Consider the following 22525-nt stretch of genomic DNA (forward strand, 5'->3'; position numbering starts at 1 on the left):
TCAACCACCCTTGACTCCCCTCACAAGCCCTTCCTTTCCTGAGCCTCATTTTCCTACTGATACCACTATTCCTCTCATGGAATTGTTATGAGGATTAACAAAAGAAAAAACCCCTGATACTCAGCACATCTCAGACGTAGAGTGGAGGCTCCACTGACGGTGACTGAATCTGCCCTGAGGCAGAGAGAGCCATGGAGAGATTGGGAGGGTGGCTTATAGTCTGACCTAGACCAAGGGCACTAGGGGTGGGAACAATGCCTGGCAAAGACAGTAAAGAGCTAAGATTGACGGGACTTGGCCAAATATCCAGATAGAGTAGGAACAACCGTTCATGAGGGCAAGGAACTAGGAAAAGCCTGGGAGACTTGCTGGGGGTGGTGCTATTGGTAAAGACTGGAACACCAGGGAGGCTTAGTTCAAGGGTGCCAGTGGGCCAACCAGGTAGACATTGACGGGCATCTGGCCGTAGGCATTATCCACGTGGTGGAGTCATAGGAGCAGTGGGTGTGGCTGATGCCTTGGAGGAGACATCTCCCAGCTTTCACTGTCCAGCATATACACACACACTGCTTTGAAGAACTGCTCCTCCTACTCTCCCATCATGGGCATCTGGCAGGACCACCCTCACTTCATTCTGCCCCACAACATACAAGAGTAGACAACAGGCCTGGGTCTCCTCGATCCTAGCACACGGCTCCATGATTGTGCCAATGGTGAGTGTACAACCCAACACAGGAGCTCGGAGTCCTTCCTCGGGATTCTTTTTTTTTTTTTTTTTTAAGACTATTTATTTATTTATTTGACAGACAGAGATCACACGTAGGCAGAGAGGCAGGCAGAGAGAGAGAGGAAGCAGGCTCCCCGCTGAGCAGAGCCTGATGTGGGGCTCGATCCCATGACCCTGGGATCATGACCTGAGCTGAAGGCAGAGGCTTTAACCCACTGAGCCACCCAGGCACCCCCTTCCTCTGGATTCTTAATTTGAAACTGGAGAAGAGCTTTGTCTCGGAGTCCCAAATGGGAAGAAATTGAAGGCTGCCAGGTGCCATCTTCTGTGATGTGTGAAGAAAGCTAATGTGCTGGAGAGAAGAAGCCAAGAAGAAGCCAGCAGAACTGAGAAGTCAAGAGAGGGAAAATCCTAACAGCAACGTGTTCCTGAATCCGGTTCCCAAACCTCCAAAGCTGCTGTGCTCCCTTCAGTCCTTCGAGCTGCTCCGGGCATGTGAGTTGTTCAAGTCCCTGTTTGTTCAACTCACCTTAAGTTGGGTTTCTGTCTCGTGCAACCCAAAGAGCCTTGGCTAACTCAGCTCTCGAAGACAGAAAGATTATACAGCTGTGACTTCGAACACTTTACTATTCATAGACCCGTTTGGGAGTGGACGAAGAGCTACGCTGTGTATAAAATGTGCTCTACAGCCTTAGGGAGGGCTAAAGGGAGAGCCCGCCCATGGGGGCTACAGCCCTTAGGATACAGGAAACAGCAGAAAGCCTAGGACTGAACGCTGGGGCACAGATCCTTTCTGAAGACAAGGAGAGACTGGGGCCAGAGGAGAAGAAGCGAGAGCACAGAGGCAGAAGTAGAACTGGGGCATCGTGGTGGAAGCCAACGATGAAATGTCTTGACGAGAAAGACCCAGCCCGTGACTCACTGAAGGTCGAGAAAGGCTGTGGAATTTGGGGGCTGCTTAGTGGAAGCCTGGGAGAGCGCAGCAAGTGAAGCTTGGGGCAGGCCCACGGGGGCCAGGCTGCAAGGTGTATAAGCAGGAGTGAAACTTGAAAACATGATGCTGAGTGGAAGAAGCCAGGCACGAAAGGCCGCATATCCTGTGATTACATGAAATGTCCAGGATACAATCAGTAAATCCGCATGGACAGAAAGTAGTTTTGTGATTGACAGAGGCCAAGGAAGGGGGCGGGGAATGGGAAATGCCTGCTGATGGCACGGCCTTCCTTTTTCGGGTGATTTCAGTGTTCGGCAATTATATAAAGTTGGTGGTCGTATACATAGTGAATCCACTAAAAATGGCCAAATTGTACATTTTATTTGCTTTTTAGAGAGAGGGCACAAGTGGAGGGGGGAGAGGGAGAGAAAGCATCTTAAACAGGCTCCACACCCAGCGCAAAGCCCAACAACCTCTGATCATGACCTGAAGCAAAATCAAGGGTCTGATGCTTATCCAACTGAGCCATCCAGGGGCTCTAAATTGTATACTTTAAAAAAAATTTTTTTTTAAGATTCTATTTATTCATTTGACAGAGGGAGAGAGATCCCAAGCAGGCAGAGAGGCAGGCAGAGAGAGGAGGGGAAGCAGGCTCCCCGCAGAGCAGAGAGCCCGATGCAGGGCTTGATCCCAGGACCCCGAGATCATGACCTGAGCCGAAGGCAGAGGCCCCCAACCCACTGAGCCACCCAGGCGCCCTCCTAAATTGTATACTTTAAAAGAGTGAATATTTTTTTAAGATTGTATTTATTCATTTGACACAGAGAGAGATCACAAGTAGGTAGAGAGGCAGGCAGAGAAAAAGGGGGAAGCAGGCTCTCCGCCGAGCAGAGAACCTGACACGAGGCTTGGTCCCAGGACCCCAAGATCATGACCCGAGCCAAAGGTAGAGGCTCAACCCACTGAGCCACCCAGGTGCCCTAAAAGAGTGAATATTATGGTAAGTGAACGATATATCAGTTTTTTTAAAAAAGAGCTACAGATGGCGGACGGGAAGTGATGAGACTAGACCCTCCTTTGGGGAGTTTAGCCTGGAGTCTAACAGGAGGGCTGGTGACACTGGAGGCAAGTTGACCTGTTCAAGGAAATGATTTTCTAGGATGAGAAAACCTAACCTTAGAACATGGGTGTGGAGGGTGAGATAATGACCCCCGCCCAAGATGTTTCTGTCCTCATCCTTGGAAAGTATGAATATGCTCGCTTACATGGCAAAGGGGAATTAAGGTTAAAGACAGAATTAAGGTTGTTAGTCAGTCGACCTTAAAATAGGGAAATTATCCTAGATTATCTGGTGCGCCCAACGTATCCCAAGGGTCTTTAAAAGTAGAAGGAAGCAGCACAGTGAGCGTCACAGTGATGTGAGGACCCACTGGCCGTTGCTGTCTTTGATAATGAACAAAGGGAGCCCTGAGCCAAGGCAGGGGACCAGCCTCTAGAAGCCAGAGAAGACAAGGAAATTATTCTTCCTTCCAGAAGGGAAAGCAGCCTGCACACACCTTGACTTTGGCCCAGGGAGACCTATGTTGGACTTCCAACCCATGGAATTCTAGGATAAATTTGTGTTGCTGTAAGCTACTAAGTTCTTGGTAAATGGTTACACAGCCGTTGGGGTGTTCCAGGGGTGCGGTGACTAATCGAGAGGGAGCTGAGTGGATATGAGATGGTAGTGAGAGGAGACGCATGTTGGCCAAGAACCAACGATTGTGTGAAGCCGCAGACTGCCACTGAATTGACAGCAGAGCCATGGAGAGGTCATTCTTTTTCTTTCTGGGTCTCAGTTTTCCCGTCTGTGAAATGGGAGTATTGGAGAGGTTGGCCTCTGGGAGCCCTTCCAGCTCTGATAATCTGACTCCAGAGGCTGGCCCCTGGGCTTTCCTGCTGCTGTCAGCGGGACAGATCACACTGTCTCTCTGCTCTGGGTCTCATAAGGGATGCTGATCTTATTGCAGTTTTGTGCTCTGGTTTGTCAGAAAGGCTATCCTGCTAAAGGATGGTAACAAAAGATGTTCAGCTGCCTTCCACCAAGGCAGGAGAGTTGAGGGGACCTGGGACACTCCCCCAACACTGCCACAATATATATATCCCCGCAAGCCCCTGAAATGCCCCCTTTGAGTTTAGGCACAGAAAACATTCACTTGGTAGGCACTGCCCCCTCTCCCCTCTCCCCACTGGCAAACCCCACAGATGAGTCTGAGCCTCAGAATCCTCCTCAACACAGTGCCTCGTGTAGCCACTGCCCACTGAGCAGAGCTGGCAGGGCAGGTGATAGCTCAGGGGTAGCCTCAGGTTGAGGGATCGCCGATGTTAGCATCCTTTTTGAAACCTCGGAAACCTTTTGGGATTTGGTAAGACTTTAAAATGGTTTCAAATCCTAAACAGAAAACCACACGGTAATGAGTTCACCAAGGCTCTGATCCAAGATTTCCTGGTGGCACACAATGAAAATCCACTCTGGCCAACTATGGAGAGAACACCAAATCGGAAGGTATTGGGGTGTTCACCAAATCAAACAAGAGGCAGAGAAGAGACCATGGAAGTTAACGGTGAGAACAGTCACATTCGTTCCGCAGAAGAGGCTTGATTGAGGCACTGACCTTGGCACCACTGGACATCCCCCCGCCCACCACCCCCATAGCCCCTGCTTTGGCAGCTCAGCCACTGCCACCCTGAATAACTTCTACCAGAGCCCACGTCTTCAGATCACTCTCTAAGTTCCAAGCCCCAGGGGAGAAAACCAGCTGCTGGAGCACAGATCCAGTGCTGGCCCCTGGTTGGTGAGAGCAGAGGGAAGGCCTCTGCCCTACTCCACCTTCTACAAGGATCTGGGGGCCCTGCCTCCCATCTTAACCCACGCTCTGCAAGGATGCCCCAGTACCAAGCAGTTTCACATACTAAATCCCCCTCAAAGGGTCCAAAGTCCTCTGCACTGAGCTAATTGACCATGAAATGTTCCCGCTAGGAAAGACTTCTGGCGTCAGGAGCTCAACCCTCCTGTCTCAGAAGCTCACGTGGCTGCTTGGCATCAGAGCTGGGACGAGCACAGTGGCCTCCCAGGCCTTTCTGCCCCACTGCACTGTCCTCCAGCACGCAACTGGGCCACTCCAGGAGGTGGGCATTGCCATGGCAACAGAGAGTCACAGCTCTTCCAAGATTGGTTGAATATCTTGAGGGGTCCTAACCTGAGACAGGACGAGTAGCAGCTCTACATAATTTAATCTTTAAACCTTTGTAAACACAGCTTGCAGATGAATACATTTATAATTCAGTGAAACAACCCTTTGCTAGGTTCTGTATGTTTTTTTCTGAGAATACGATTGCCCCAGGGACAGGTTCCTAAACATCACAGCAAGGACCTCTGGGCGGCAGGTCAATGGGGGGCGGGTGGTGGGGGGGGACTCTAGTGCCTGGGGTGAGAGGCGGAAGAGGAAGCAGGAGGCAACCCAGGCGGACAGGGGAGGAAGTTAGAACTTGCAGTGACTTCATTATTTTTCATCAAGTGGCAGCACTGTGTCTTGGCTGGACAGAGCAATTAACAGCTCCCCAAGCTCCTAATGAGTTCTGTTCTTGAGATGTAAACTACCCGCAGAGTTTCCCAAGGGAATTTATTCCTGGAAGCTAACTTCTCAAAAATGGCCTCCCCTGGGTGCCCCTGGTCTGGGGCTACCGGATTTGGCCACTTGGTTAGAAAAGGGAATTCTGGGTCCAGAGCCACCATTGGAAATTTGTGAGGGAAGAGCAGTAGCATAGCTCAGCCCTGACTCCAGCACTCCTAATTGTACCTGACAAGGACACTTCCCCTGACCCAGGGACAGCTGAGGGGTCCTTTTCAGAGACCATTTTTCCACAGGGGTCTGCCATGCATTGTACCCTAGTTCACCTGGGCATGGACACAGCCCCCCGAGGCAGGGTTTACGGCTAGCCAGGAGCCAAATCTTTGTACTAGAGCAGAGCCCAACCAACCAGACTCTCTCCTGGGAAATTTGAACTTGAGATTAACAGAATTTCTTAGTACTAGCAAGGACAGTGGAACTTGAAGCTCAGAGTGTCTGAGTCTCTGAGGAAGAGAGGAAGGCTCTTGGAGCATGGCTGCTTGAGAGAATGCAGAGAACGATGTGGCCTGTAATTTGAGATCATCTGAATTTGTTCCAGATCTCTGTGACCCAAAGGATCCTTACTCACGCACCAAACACATGCTCACATTGCCAAGTGGACAATGAGACATTTTGATCCAACTGGCTCAAGCCTAAAGGAGTCCACTTTTGCCTCACACAGAGAAGACATGTGCGATTCAGTGAAGTTTTAAAAATTTTGACGTTCTAAAAATTTTTTTAAATTTTAGTTTGTTAGTGAAACACGGTCAGGGTTAAAATCTAGGAGCAACTGGTTCCTCAACAAGAGAAATATTCTCAGTGTAACATAATCCTCGAAAGCCCCAAGATCTAGCCTTTAGGAGCCACTAAACAACCTTCCTTCCATCTAGAGATAACAGAAGACGGTGGCAGGCCTTTGGTTCAATGGAAAGCACTGACCATAGGTAAATTAAGGAGGTTCCCAGAGCCATAGTCTTCTGATCTGCAAGCTTGAGTGTGGCCTGCAAAGCATGGGTTGATCCCTGGGCCTCTCCAGCCTCACCACCCTTCTTCTATGAATAGCTCTTGCCATACCCAGTGCTTCCATAGTTCTGTTTCATGCCTCCATACGAAGAGTACCTTTACCTAAAATGCCTTCCCAAGACTTGTGTGTGTAGCAAACTCCATTCCAACCTTCAGCACTATAGGAGCTAAGATTCTTTGGGTTGTAGGATATGGAAAGAGACACTGAACGATTAGAAGGCTCTGAGATGCCTTGCAGATTTAAAAAAAAAAAAAGTTTAACTACCATATTTCAATATGGACAAGGATAAGAAAGCTTATGATTTAAGAACAGTCACTCTAAAGAAGTGGTCCTCAATTGGGAGTGATTTTGCCCCCCAGGGGACATTTGGCAATGTCTGGAGATGTTTTTGATTGTCATGCCTGGGATATGGGGTGTTAGAGGGATCTGCTGGGTGGAGCCAGGACTGCTTCAAACTCCCCTACAATGCAGAGGATAGCTCCTCTCACCCCACCAAAAAAAAAGTAATCATCCCCAAATGTCAATGGTGTCAAGATTGAGAAACCCTGCCCTAGAGGACTTCTATCACCATGATTCAGTTCCAGTGATGTCCGTCCTGTAAGACTCTCCATTCTAGTGTTCAGTTTTCTGTGAGAGGGAACTTGATTGGCTCACCTTGAGAACTTGTCTACCCCTGGATCTATCAGCTATGGCGAGGAAAACAGAGTCACCTAATATAGAGGTGGCCACTGGGGACCCTTGCTCTGTATTGGGAAGGTTCCCAGAAAAAAATGACTTCTTGTAAGCTGTGCATCCCAAGAGCAATGGAACCAGAGCCCAAAAAGACATCACCCTTCTGGAAGCATTCCCACCCCCTTTAAGATGGAGTTACCCATCTGTATTCTTGGCTCTCACTTTATTTTGTACCTGTTTGATTTCACTGAATTCTAGTTAATTTGTCCATGTGTCCAACTCTCCTCAGAGACTTGGAATTCTCTATGGATTGAAAATGGGACTTCCTTATCTCTGGAAGCTCTGTGCCAATGTTCTGGTTACCTGTTGGTATGTAACAAAATACCCCAAAATTTAGTCACTTAGGGACCATTTCACTTCGTGATTTTGTGAGCCAAGAATTTAGGCAGGGCTCAGCTTGGTGATTCTTCTGTTGCACACAGCCTCAACTGGAGTGACTCAGGAATATTCAGCTGGCAACTGGGCTGGTCCAGAGGGGTCCAAGATGGCTCCTTGTAGAAGTGGTGCCTTTGTAGGACAACTAGAAGGAAAACTGGGCTCAGCCACAGCCCTCTGTCTAGTGTCATGGCCTCTCTCTGTGGTCTTTCTAGAAAGGTAGCCACATTTCTTTCTTTTCTTTTTTTTTTTTTTTTTAAGATTTTATTATTTATCTATTTCGGAGAGCTAGAACAGGGGAGGGCCAGAAGGGGAGGGAGAGGGAGAGAGTATCTCAAGCAGACTCCGCACAGGGTTCAATCTCACGACCCGGAAATCATGACCTGAACTAAATCCAAGAGTCAGCTGCTTAACCAACTGAGCCACCCAGGCACCCCAGGGAAGCCACATTTCTTATGTGGCAGGCCAAGGCTGAAAAAAGCAACTGTTTCAAGAAGATACAGGCTGAAACTAAACAGCTCTTAAGACTTATCATTAGAAGTCCCAGAACATCATTTCAGCTGCAACCTCTGAGCCAAGCAAGTCTCTAAGAACTTCCCAGATTCAAGGGGAAGAGAAGCGAATTCTACTTCCGGATGAGGGGGCAACATGCCAGAACAGAAAGGGGAGGAACTAGTGGTGGTCATTCTTACAGGTGACCTTCCATAGGCTAGTACGGTAATGGCTCAATAAGTATTTAATGGGTAAATTAATCAGTATGAAGGCAGATTTGCCCTCCTGAGGTCACAGAGTTGATATAATGGTTAAATGAAAACAAAGCAAATGAAAAATGCTGTTGAAACTATCAAGTGCTATCAAGATGTAAGAGGTTCCTGTTCAGAGAAATCATGCCAAGCTCACTCTACCTTTTAAGTGGGTGTTTGCAGGGTTCCCTCCGGGCTCTCTTCTCTTTCGTTGCAGAAATCCGTGACAGACATCACTAGTCAATCACTGCTCTTTTCTGCTGGTGCTGATCGTAGTCTCAGAATCCTTCTCCACAAGACACTCCTGACATCCAGTACGAATTGATCAAAACTGACGTAGGAGTTGAAACCTACGTTTGTTCTTGCCTAAATTCCTACTGCTAAGCCATCCCCCAAAACCCAGGTCCTTAATTTCTTAAACCATATACACAAACTGTTTCCTTTTTTTTTTTTAAAGAGAAAAATATAAAGTTTAAACCCTGAGGAAGATAAAATGACAGACACCATCACCCCTCAAAATTGGATTTATAATGGAAACACAAACTGATTATAGTACGGAGCTATGCCATTACAAATTACTTTGAAAAAAACAACTGTATGCAAGAATAGTCCTATGACATCTCATAAAGGAGAAAATCTGTTTACCTTGACATATTTTCCTCTGTGAAAACTCCATTTCAAGGAGAGGCAAGCCAAAACTCATCTATCTGGATGAACACAAGCCGTTGGCTGGCCACTGTTGGCTTCCAAGCTCCTAGCCCACCCGCAGATTCCCGTCACACCCATCCTGCTGACAAATTTGGGAATTTGGAAAACACTTTTTGCCTGATGAATTAGGGGATTTGGAAAACACATTTTGCCTGTTCACCTAAAGCACTTAAGGGAAGACAGAGAAAACACCACCACACAACCTCTAGTTCTAGAATGACTTTCTGCCTTCTGATTGTTGAGGACACAAGGTCATACCTTCGACAGGGTGCAGGGCACTAAAATCTGTTTCTCTTCCCTTCTCAGCCTCTAGGCTCCCGCCACTGTCCTCAGGGAAGAAAATAGGCTGAAAATGACTAGGAGAAGTTAGGGGGCCCCCCGATGTGGGTCAAGGCTCTGAGCCCATTTACTCACCTATGTGATAGGAACAATAAGAGTGACCTTGAGGGAGCTGAACAGTCCAAAGGCAGCAGGCAGATGGGAAACTCGGGGCTCTCTTTTCACAGCTGTGCCGGGAACCACCAGCAAAATGTGGAACAGAACAATCGCACAGTTAACTTTCCAAATGTCACCTTTGCAACTGCTTCCAATGTGGAAAATTCCAGGATATGTGGCGACCCTTTGCTACATGGCAGGAATCAGGCCCTCCTGACTGGGACATTGCTTCATAGAGCTGTGTTCCATACTCTCTGCTTAGAAACAGCCCCATAGCTAACCCTATTAGCGCTGTCCTGTCCACCAGCTCCCACAGCCAGTGCTTACAAGCAAGGCTATGGAGTAGGTATTATTGTTCTCATGTGACAGATGAGCAAATCAGGGCACAGAGCGGTTAAGCAGCTCACCCGGCACTTCCCAGCTAGCAAATGGCAGAATCTGGCTCCAGGAGCTTTAAGCTGTAGGCTATGCTACCTTTCCAGAAGACACAGATGGGGCCAAGTGGGTCAGCTGGAAAGAGTTTCTCTCTCTGCTGCTTCTTATGCCTTGCAAATAGCATTTTCAACTTTATACCACAAGGAAAATAAACAAACCAGAACTGCCTGTACAAACATAAGCAAATCTCATGTCTGATGTCAAGCATTGTGTTGAGTAGAAAAAGCAGAAGGATATGTCACCATATGCTATGATGTCATTTGTATAAAGGTTTTAAAACATACAGAAGGTGAGATGAGATGAGATTATCTGGAGAGGAGATAATTTCTAGAGATTTACACATATACAGCAGCAGCACCAAGACGTCCTTGGGATGATAAACATCACTTTCAAGATTCACCTTGGGGACAGGTGCATACTGGGGAGGAGAACACAAAAGCCTTCACATATATCTTCAGTTTTGAAAATCAAGTTCAGGGGTGGGAACGAGAATGTTCAGTAAACTTCTGTGCCTTTCTGGATGTCTGAGCTATTCCCTGATTTAAAAAAATAATTTTCTATCTTAGAATACTCACCTCTCAATGCAGACATCCAGCTCATTTCTTGCCCCTTGGTTTGTATCTGCCTCCACCTCTTTAAGTCAGTCGATTATCAGATGGCCTTGAGCGTCTCCTAATAATACCCTTATAATATCAATGCCTTACCTTTGGAAGAGTTTAGTATGAACCAACACTTAAAGACTTTACAAACACCAACTCACTTGGACTCATAATAACTCTAAAGGTGAGGACTGTTATTATAACCATTTCACAGATGAGGAAACTCTAGTTTAAAGGGAACTGGGGACTTTCTGGAGTTCCTCAGCTGGTAGGTGGCAGAGCAAAGATTTGAGTCCATGTCTGTCTGACCAAAGGGCCTGACTTCAAGCAAAACTTGGGTGCCAGGGGAGGGGCGACACAAGCAGGCAGGATGACATGGCCTACACTCAAGGGGTCTCTGCTCCATCACGGATGCCTTGTGCCCTCATTCTTCCAGCTGCTGACTGCAGGGCTTGACTGAGTCCCTCTACAAGACTTGCCTTTTGCTGAGGAAAGTCCAAGGTCATGACCTCTTCCTGGAGCAGCAGCTTCCAATGACGGTTGACTTAGGATTATAAAGGCCAGCCTTCGGTCCACTCAGAGGGGCCTCCTGGTTTAGAGCTCCTGGAGATGAGGACCTTGGATGTGACTGCATGCAGCTCCCCTTCTCCCTCTGTCCCTCCTGCAGTCATCACGAGGTTAACCCCAAGAGCATCCCCCAATAAACTTCTTGCTTGCAGATCTCCATCTCAGAGCCTGCTTCCTGGGGAACTGGCCTGCTGCCGTCCCACAGGGAAGGAAGGCTCTCAGAGGGGACACTGGAACGATCCCATGCAACACCGTGACTATCCCAGGGAGAGGTCAGTTACATACCTTCCTGCAGCGGGTAGGGACCGAGCTGAACCTTGAAAGACAGGGAGAATCAGATTATTATTTGACCATCAAAAGGAATGAAGTACTGATACACACTATGACATGGATGAACCTTGAAATAGGCTAAGGCTAAGTTGAAACCTTGAAATGAGGCTAAGTGAAAGAAGCCGGACACAAAGATGGCGTGAGGGACTCCGCTCATTTGAAGCATCCAGAGCAGGGAAATTGATGGGGAAAGAACGCACGTTACTGATTTCCTAGGTCTGGTAGCAGGGGCTCAGGGAACTGGGAGGTGAGAACTAAAGGTTATGGGGTTTCTTTTAGAGGTGAGGAAAATGTTCAAAATTAACTGTGAGAAAGTTGCATGTATCTGTGAATATACTAAAACCATTGAATCTTACATTTTAAATAGATGACTTGTGTGGTGTGCAAATTATATCTCAACAAAGCTGTTAAAAAAAAAAAAAGACAGGGGAGGGGTGCCTGGGTGGTTCAGTCAGTTAAGTGTCTGACTCTTGATTTCAGCTCAGGTCATGATCTCAGCGTCGAGAGGTCGACCCAGCATCGGGCTCTGTGCTCAGCAGAGAGTCCGCTTGGGATTCTCTCTCCCTCCCCCTATGCCCCTTGCCCCCCGCCCCAAAAGAAGACAATGTGGATAGGGTGACAGGAGGGTGAGAGGACTGTAGATGGGCAAAAACATGAGCAAAAGTGTGGCAACATGAGTGTGTGTGTGTGTGTGTGCAAGCACGTGCACGCGCGTGGGTGTGTATGGGTGAAACAGGAAGTAGAAAACCACAAAGATGGCTGGGAGGCTTTGGTCAAGTAGGGAAGGCCTGAGGCCCACACAGGAAGATCTGGGAGTAGTGGGGTGACAAGGGTGCTCTAGGCTGAGCAGTCTGTGCCGAAAGGCCAGTGGGTGTGCTGGGAGCCGACAGACCTGTCAGGGGACTCTTGAGGCGATCCAGTGTGGGCTGGGGGACAGTGTCTTTGCTCAGCAAGATATTACCCAATTTAACATGCACACATACATGCACACACTAGAGTTGCATGTCCTCTTGTGTCTTTCTCAATTCACTGGGCTCATCCCTGGGTCTCTCCTACCAGTCCACCCATGCCACACACTTGAACGCTCCCCCACCACATCAATATCCACCATAATTGTCTTCCCATAAAATCCCCTCTGCCAAGTTCTAGCATTTCCTCTGAGATGACAGTGAACTTATAAGGGTGGGCAGCCTTCCTATAAATCTTGTCACTTACCTCAACGATGCTTTCTCATCCCCTAAAATCAAAGCTGTGATTTGGGCAGGGGGTTTTGTTTGGTTAAAGATAAAAGCAATCTTGCCCCTCCCCCAGGACCTCTCCCATTGGCCACCTGGGACTTGATTAAATCACTCTTTCCCACTGCCAAGGGTAAGCTGAGCCTCTACCCACCTCACTCGTCGTGAATGAGGTCAGCCAAATGCGACTAGTCAGGCCATGCCCTCAACTCAGCTTCCTTTAGAAACATAGGACATTAGAGGTGGATGGACTTGAAAGGTCATCCAGCCCCACTTGGCCATTTGACAGGTGAGGACCCTGGGGTCCTCCCCCATCACTAACTGGAGAAGGCAGAGGTGCTTCCTGTCCCTCTGAATTTCACCATTGAACCAGTCCAACATGGCCTTCAACGTGGAGGAGGAGGAGGAGGAGACATGGAGAGAACAGAAGTCAGTGTGTCGTCTTCTACTCCCCAGGACAGTGGGCAAGAATTCCTGAAGAGGCTTTTCTCCTGGGTGTTCCTTCTTTCTGAGAACACAGAACTTCCCATATAGACACAGTCAGAGTCCCTGTGAAAAATCCCACCAGCCACTGGGATTTGGGTCAAATGTCAGCCGAGGACCCCAGAAAATCATTCCCTAAAACCAAAGTCCACGTCTCTGGTCTCTTATGATAGAACACCAACCTCACCAGTCTGGGAACACAAAAGTGATGATAGGCATACGTACCCAGTGTCACTGTTCAGGTACCTTTCTGCGTGGCTTAAGAAAGTCACATGCACTTGGGGCACCTGGGTAGTATAGCTGGTTAAGCTTCTGACTCTTGATTTCAGCTCAGGTCATGATCTCAGGGTCATGAGATGGAGCCCCGTATCAGCTTTGTGCTGGGCGTAGAGCCTGCTTAAGTTTCTCTCTCTCTCTCTCTCTCTCTCTCTCTGCCGCTCCTCTGCTTATACACATGCTGTCTCTCTATCTTAAAAAAAAAAAAAAAAAGTCATGTGCATAGATATCAGCTCCAAAGGGCAGGGACCAACCCTGTTTTCTTCTGATTTATTCCCAGAATCTAGATAGGAATAGTAAAAAAATAAATTTTATGACTAAGGAGCAAAGAGATATGGAGATGATGGAGAAAAGACAGTCTTTTCAACAAATGGTGCTGAAACAACTGGACATCCACATGCAAAAAAAGAATCTAGACACAGACCTTAAATGGATCATAGATCTATTTATAGCAAAACTATAAAACTCCCAGAAGATAACAGAGGAGAAAACATAGATGACCTCGGGTTGGCATCATCTTTTTAGATAAAACACCAAAGGCATGATCCACCAAAAAAAAATTTTTTTTTTTGCAAGTTGAACTCTATCAAAATTAAAACTTCTGGGGCACCTGGGTGGCTCAGTGGGTTAAAGCCTCTGCCTTCAGCTCGGGTCGTGTTCCCAGGTTCCTGGGATCGAGCCCTGCATCGGGCTCTCTGCTCAGCAGGGAGCCTGCTTCCTCCTCTCTCTCTGCCTGCCTCTCTGCCTACTTGTGATCTCTGTCAAATGAATAAATAAAATCTTTTAAAAAAAAATTAAAACTTCTGCTCAGCAGGAGACAATGTCAAGAGAATGAGAAGACAAGCCTCAGACCAGACGAAGATAAAATTTTTGCAAAAGACACATTTGATAAAGGACAGTTAAGATATACAAAGAACTCAGAACTTAATAAGAAAACAAACAAGCTGATTTTTAATTTGGCAAAAGATCCAAATGGAACTCACCAAAGAAGATGGAAAGATAGTAAAAAAGATTATGAAACTACACTCTACATCATATGTCATTAAGGAAATGCACATTAAAACAATAGTGAGATACCATTACACACCTATTGAAATGGACAAAATCCAAAACACCGACAATAGCAAATGCTGGCGAGGATGTGGAGCAACAGGAACGTTCATTCATTGCTGGTGGGAATGTAAAATAGTACAGCCACTTTGGAAGATGGTTTGAAAGTTTCTTACAGAACTAAATTTATTCTTATTCAGCAATCACACTCCTTGGTGTTTATCCAAATGAGCTGAAAACTTATGTCTGCACAAAAACCTGCACATGTACACTTCTAGCAGCTTTACTCACAACTGCCAAAACTTGGAAGCAATCAAGATGTTGGCTCTTCAGTAGGTGAATGAGTAAACTATATAGTACATCCAAACAATGGAATATTAGTTAGCCCTAAAAAGAAATGAGCTGTCAAGCCCTGAAAAGGCCTGGAGGAAATTTAAGTGTGCTTTACTAAGTAAAGGAAGCCAATCTTAAAAAAAGCTACATGCTGTATGATTCCAACTATATCATGTTCCAGAAACAACAAAACTGTGGCTATTTACTGAAGACAGCAAAAAGATCAGTGGTTGTCAGGGGTAAGGAAAGAGGCAGGAATGAATAGCAGAGCCCAGAGGCTTTTTAGGGCAGTGAAACTACTCTGTAAGTTACTGTACTCATGGACACCTAGAATTACACATTTATGCAAACCCACAGAATACACAGAACCACGAGTGATCTCCAAAGTAAACTATGGACTCTGGGTGACAATGATGTGTCAATGTGGGCTCACTGAAGGTCACAAATGTACTACTCTGGTGTGGGAGGTTTTAGTGGGGGAGGCTGTGTGTATCTGGGGACGGGAGGAAAAAGGGAACTCTCTGTACTTTGCATTCAATTTTCTGTGAACCTAAAACTGTTCTAAAAAATAAATTCTATTAAAAGTACATTTGGAATCAATATTCCATTTTTCCTCATAATTCCAAGGTTTACAGAGGTGCTTAATGAGCCCTGGTCACTGCTCGCCTCCGAGTCCAGGACTCTATGGCCCTGTGATGGACCCATGGCTTGGAGCGCCCCTCTGAGGCTCCAGCTGTCTCCAGCAAGGGTAGAAATCCTCACCATATGCCTAATGAAATACGGGAGAAAAACATACTCCCTCTGGGTTATGCTTGTTCTACAGATGACCTAAAGCACAGGTTTCTGGGCCCCAGAACACCACAAGTCCACCCGAATTTTATTTTAAGTCGTGTCACCCTGTGCCCTGGGGGGCCCCGTCACAATGTGTTGACCACCAACCACTGTGTCCACCCTGTTGCTTGGTTTCCATCTATGACAAAAGGGTCCTGACGATATGTGTCCAAGACTGAGGGGACTGGAAGGCTGCCTTGAACTAAAAACAGCTCCTAGGGGCTAAGAAAGAGGGGTGGGGGAGACCAGGACCATCTGCCAGAGTAGAGAGAGAAGAGTAAATCGAGGGTATAGGCTGCATGAGGAAAGGCAGGGAGGGTCCCCGGAAATGTGAGCTCTCTGCTTGGCTGGTTCAGAGCTGTGCTCGTGTGGGCGGTCAAATCTGCCTTCCCCCTCCAAAAGGGTTGCCATGGGCATCTGGGCTGATCCCCAAGACGCAAGGCCCCTGGGCCTCCCCTTCCCTGGGGTCTGACACAGACATTTGGACAAGCCCGAGGGGGACCGTGGAAAAACACTGGAGACAGTCAGGAAGCCCCAGTACTTTGGAGTGAAAAGCCCCAGTCCACTCTCCCTAGCCCCAAACATGGGGCAATCGTGGACAAATCACGCAGGGCTGCTGGCTGACAGTAAAAGGAGGCCATGACAGAACGGTTAAGAGCACGAGTTCTGGAATCAGTCCGGCCTGCGTTGGAAGCCCAGTTCCACCACTGGCTCCTCGGACACCTTACTTCGCCTCTGTGAGCCCCCGTTTCCTGATCTGGAGTACCTCATGGGGTTGCTGTAGGGCCCACAGGGATGTGACTGAGTTCGTACAAGAAGAGTGCCTAGTCCAGGGTCGCCCCGACTCTAGCACCCAGCACCACTGGGGCCTGTCCCTAAGCTGGTCATACCTTCCGTTCTTTCCCCGTCCCCCTCATTTACTGGCTGCTCTCTGACACTTTCTTGATCTGTTTTTATTCAAGCTACACACTTGAATAGTTTAAAGCATCATAGTTCTTTGAAGCTCTTCCCCTCTCCATTTTCCCTATTTCAAAGACAACCACTTCAACTCTTTGCTTTATAATACTTTTAATACACCGGGAGTTGTACTGTCCTTGGGGAGGGAACGAATCAGGCAACAGAGATGTTCTAGGGCCCTGCTCAGAAGGCTGGTTGTTCTCTCACTCTTGTTAGCTCAGATCCAGAAGAGCTAGCCAGAACAATTAAAGACAGACTCCAAGAAGAGCAGCCTGTGAGCCAACCGTTCAATTAAGATATGTAGTCACTGGACCCTTGGCTTTTAATCAACACACTTCCTCCTGTTCCACTTTAAATCCTGGTGCTGATGGCTGTGCCTGGCCTGGGAAGAGGTTCGGCGATCAGGCATAGATCAGTACTGACATCCAGTGGTCACAGAGAATCGTCTGCCTGAAGCTCCCCATCTCTCTCTGCCCAGAATCCGGTGGATGGTCACCCAGAAGAAGGAGGAGTGATAGAGGTTGTTGGTGGGTGTTGTTAACTTGGGGGAACCATGTGATTTGCAGCCAGAAGTTAGGTAACCCGGGCCAAGGCCTTGCCATCTTGCAAGAGGCCCATGGGGTATGTGAATGCTAACCCCAGAGTCATAGGGAGAAATGCGGCTCGTCACTGGCAATGTGGTAAGACCAGAAAAAATAAAACGTCCGTGGCTACACAGGGCTTGAAGTTAGAAACCCTGATTCAAGACCTGAGGCTTCTGTGTCACCTTGAGCAAGTCCCTTAAACTCTCTGTGCTTCAGCTGCCTCATCTTTGAAGGGAGGCTGATGCTACCTGCTGAACCAGCCTCACAGGGCTGTGGTCCACGTCCAGTGCGAATGACTGTAAAGCGGCTTGTAAATTGCAAGCAGCGGGGCCGCCAAATGAATGTGGTGATGGAGAAGACCAAGCAGAGCTGATAAGGAGGTACCAGGAAGAACTAGGACTCTGGGGGCATGGCCATGTGACAACACTTCCAATTTCCAATGTCACTGAAGCTCTGGAGACTCGGCCTTGGACTGCCAGCGTGGCTTCATGAGAAAAGCATTTCCTCTGCATTTTCCTCTGGACTCAAGTCTCTTTTTTTTTTTTTGGACTCAAGTCTCTTGAGATAAGCATTGGTGAGTAACCTCAAGAGACATCAAACTTGAAAAATTACATCTCAAAAAGATTTTGTAAAATAGAGATATAACTCAAACAAAAACTTGGAGGCACTACTCATTCTTATGTCAGAGGGAACTCTGGTTAATATCAGCCCGACTGGTAGACCACACCCTTGTTCATTTCCTTATTTTTTTGTTGTTGTGTTTCCATTTGGTTTTGGCCTAGGGCTTTACCCAGGGAGACTAGTCTCACAAGTGGCTCTAAATGAAACCACGAGATGACCAGCGACAGAGAAACTGTGTGTACATAAGAGAGAAAATGTAGAGGGGTGATTTTAGAGACTCAAAGACCACATTCCTTACTCAGTTTGTGCCATCAGATTTCATCACTTATTAGAACGTACCTTTAAGAGTTGAGTCTCCTTAGTGAGCTTTATTTAAAAGAAACAACCAATTCTCTTATGCATCCTAAAGGTATCAGAGGGCTTTGAACCCAAAGAAATATGATGCTGCTTTTTCCGATTTCCGTATAAATGTATCTGTTGAGCAAAAAAAATCCATTCTAGCCCCAGAAAGGGGTTTATCCCCTTTATACGTTTATCCCAGTTTATAGAATCATAGAAAGGGCTGAAAAAACGTACAAAGCACAACTTCCAGTCCCACTGCAAAATCAGGCCACTGGGGAGCAGCTGACTCTTCTAGCACCAGGAAGCTACCCTCTGAACTGGGAAGTTTCCATTCTGCACTGCAGAGGCGTCCCACAGTCGCTCTAACCCAGGCCCCTAAGTGGTGCCCCACACCCTGTCCCCACAAAGTCAGCAAGCGATTAGACATTGAAATTTCCACTAACACTGCCCCAGTAGAGCCCCCTCCCTCCTCATCTGTGCTTGTCAGAGCCAGCAGCATCAGAGCGGCCTTGACTTCTTGTCCACTTTCCAAATCTCTCTGGCTGGGTAAGTAGAGGTCACACCCAGAATCCTAGCTGCAAGGGATTCTGGGAGATGTAGTTTTCCCATATCTGGCTTCTGTAATTTGGAAGGGACACCAGGAGGGCAGAATGAATGTGGAGCACCAATCCACCGTGCCCACCACAATGGCTTATTTCTTTTTTCTTTTAGAGTTATTTTTCTTTTTTTATATTAATCTTTTTTTTAATTACGTGCTTACCATCAAAGATAACAATAGAGAAATGAAGTAAAAATGAAAGTACCCTGCCCCAATGCCATTTTTCAAAGGCAATCACTGTTCACAGTTTGGTTTCTGTGCATTTTGGTGATGGGTCGAGGCAGGGGGGTGTTGTACTACATACTGCTCTGAAATTTGTTTTGTCACTTGAACTTAGATCCTGGACATCTTGACCAGGAAAGGACATGTGATTCTAACTCATGCTTTAAAAAGAGCTGCCAAGCATCCCATCAGAGAAGTACCCTAGTGATGGACATTAAAGTTGTCTCTAATTGTTCCCTATTATACATAATTCAAAAGGGTCAGCTGTTCAAGCATTTGGAAAGGTCCGCTTTCCAGAAGTGATAATACTGAACCATATTTTGAAGCTGTGTCTTCCTAATCACCACACAGTCAGGGGATTGAGTTCAGCTGGCCAGAATTTAAGACTCAGGAAAATTGGCTTAAACCCTGAAAATTCTTGACTCAGCAGACACTGATGCAGCCTCAGTTGTAAGCATGAGGGGTTCACAAATATGATTCCCTCCCCGTTCTTATCCCCAAGGGGCCTGCTCTCTGCCAGGACCACACAGGTCTATGCACACAGCTGGTTAGTACCTGGCCCAGGGGTATGAGAAGCAGAGGGATAGGAGAACTGGAAAGAGGACATGGCATTGACCTCGAAGGGCAGTCAAGTCCAGAGTGCCAGAAAGCCAAGATTAAGAATCCTCCACCACATGAGTATCAGGGGGTCAGAAGGAAGCCTGGGTCACACATCATCTGCCGGGTCCCCAGGTGGCCAACCAGGACATGTGACATCCCTTGGCAAAGTGGGCACGGCTGCTACAGATCACGTCTGTTTCCTCTGTAGTTGTTTTTAAATCCTTCACTTCAGCTCATCTCTACATGAGCTGGGCCTCCACCAGCATCTCAGCCAATCCCAGCCCAAGCCTATATACACAGAGACCTCAGCAATAAGGTCACAGTGGGTATGTGCTGCTCTGTCCATCACATCCATCCCTGCTTCTCTCCCCAGCAGATGAGAGAACACGACCTCTTCCATTCTCTGCTCTGAAATCTGGCCAGAATTGCTTTCTACCCTCCCCACAATATATCCCCCTTCCTAGACCAACTGCTGATTTCAAGGATGGACATCTGATGCAGCTGTGATCAAGGAAAAGTAAATCCCAGCACTTGTACAAAATCTGTGGTGAAAATTATCCTTTCTCTGAAGATCTGAAACTGAGGCATGCTGCTGCTATAAGGGGAAGGCTGAAGCCTGAAGCTTCTGAGGGTCATTCTGTGAACCCAAGGAAGGCAGATTAGAGAGGTAAAGTAATGACTTCTGAGACATTATTAGAGCCTGGATCAAGCATCACCTGAAGGCAGACTTCTCTTTAGACTTCTAAATTACACGAGCTATTATATCTACTTTGTTGACTGAACCAGTTTAAACTGTAGTTTTTTGTCATTTGCATCGAACAGAGTTTGGACACTTTTTTACATATCACCCAACAGGGGCATTTCCTTTCTTTCACCTCTAAAAACAACTGATATGCAATGTCTGCCCTGCATCCAGTTGTTGCCCCAGAAAAGCGCTCCTGCTGGCCTCTCACTGAGAGCTATTTGAATGTGTGTCCTAGAAAGTTAACTCAAACGGGCTTAGATGAAAAAGAATCATATTGGCAGGAAGAGCGGGAAGAATCAAATCAAGGGCCTCCTAGCACTTCAAGATTCAATTTCTCTCCTTGGCCTCTGAGTTCATTCCTCAAATCTGTTTTCTCTAAGAGCCTGGAAACAACGCTAACCTCAGCTCTGGGTTCAAACATATATAATTACTCCCTAAGAGGTAAAGGTTTACTCCACCAGCTGAAAGTGTAAAAATCCTCGAGAGCTCTGATTAGCCCAACATGGGTCATGTGTACATCTTGGGTCACTCTGTGCAGCCAGCGGAATGAGATATGATGACTGGCCCAGCTTTCTTTTTTGTTTGTTTAATTGTTTGGTTTTTTGTTTTGGTTTTTTGGCTGGGGGGGCAGGATCTACTGGCCTGACCCTAGACCCAGTTCATTGTACAGAAGAAAGTGTGGTTCCATGATAAAAGGGAGCAAAGCCGAGAAAGAGGATGCTGACAAGTCGTGATAAAAATGTCCACGAAACCTCAGCATTTTGTGCAAACCCATTGATAATGGGTGCAAAAGAGATTTTGTAAACCCATTTGTAAAATGGGTTTTGTTCAAAGCTCGTGGTCATTTGCGAACAGAGTCACTGATAGAGCTGAGAGGCCAGGCAGTGGGGTGACCGAGCGGGGACTTAAAGGGAGGCACGGCGGTTTGCAACTAGGATTGTGACCTAGGGCGAGTCACAACTCGCCAAGCTCAGCCCAAGAAGGAATAAACGATGTCACGTGCCTCGCACAATGATTAAGGCTTTAGTACCTTCCTCCCAGCATGTAGAATCATTGGGGAAGAAGAATTCAAAAGCCTACCTGTGAAAGTCTTTCCTACAGATGTCCGTAGCAGGAAACTTCAAAATGAAGACTAAGCAGGAGCCCAAATATCCAAGAGGTTGCTGGGGAGGGAACTGATGCCAAATCAGCCTTGACCTGAAAAAGTTCCAAGATATACTCCATAAGAAAGAAATGCCAAAGGAAGGAAGTGAAGGAAATGTGCTTTCCGGTGGGCACTTTTTCCTTGTTCAAGCCATTGTAATGCACCCAATGGGCATCCACTATGGTCTGGCGCCCGGTCGTGTGGATTGCCACTTTGCCTCTTCAGTTACTTTCATCATGCTAAGAGGTGTATACTCTTCTTAAAGGAAACCAAAACCATCCAATTTTCAGTGTTATTAAGTGGCAAGACAGAGATGGGCTGGTTGACTTTGCAAGGCCCCACCAACAATCTAGCTGTGGCTTCCCGATGGCAGTCTCTCTCCAGTCCCAACATCCTCTCCGACCTGAGCATCCCTCCGCTGCCTCTTTCCACCAGTGAGCCCAACGGGACTGGAAAATACCCTCCTACATTTGGCTGCCAAGAAGGAACTCTGGGGCCAGGTGAGCCATGAGGGAAAAACCCACCCATAGATGCAGCCCTGGGAAGGGTCCGCCGTGCTTCTCAGCCCCAGCCCGCTGACTCCGGCCCCCTCACTCACCCGGCCCCTTCCAGCGGCCCGCTGCCTGGCAGGGTGAGAGAGAAGACCATGATGTGCGGAACATCAACACAAGATCAGCCCAACCCGGGAGATGGCAGCTAGCAGCTCACAAGCTGGTCCTGGTCCATCAGCCCCAAGTTAGAGCTGCTGGTGCTAGGCCAAGATTACAAAGGACAGGTCCCTTTTGGCCCAGAGAGGCCTCCAGGGCACCGCCGAGACCACAGAGGGTTTATCACACCTGGCCCAGAGGAAGTTCCCCCTTCACAGGCCAAGCACTTCCGGTCGGGGAGGACAGGTCCTCACGCTCAGAGCTGCGAGCACTCAGGAAGCATGGGGAGCATCTTGGCTGCTTCTTTTGCTCCCAGGGGCTGTGGGGGCCCAAGAGCAGCGGCACAAAATCAACGGGAGTGGGTCGTCAGGGCTGTGCCCCTGATCTTGAACTCTCTCCCCGCCCCCTCCCTTTAATGAAAGGCAACTCTTCTGATTAATTTCTGGTTTCCTGTCATTGTTCCTGACTTGTCATCCATCTCAAGGTGTGCCAGGATGCTTTACATTTCCTTGGAATAGCTTGCCTAGGCCTGCTGACTTGGCAATCCTATTAGCAGGATTTTTTTTTTTTTCATTGTGTTTGTGAAATGAAATAAAAT

The sequence above is a fragment of the Martes martes genome (genome assembly GCF_963455335.1).
Source record: "Martes martes genome assembly, chromosome: 14".
In the NCBI taxonomy this organism is placed as follows: domain Eukaryota; kingdom Metazoa; phylum Chordata; class Mammalia; order Carnivora; family Mustelidae; genus Martes; species Martes martes.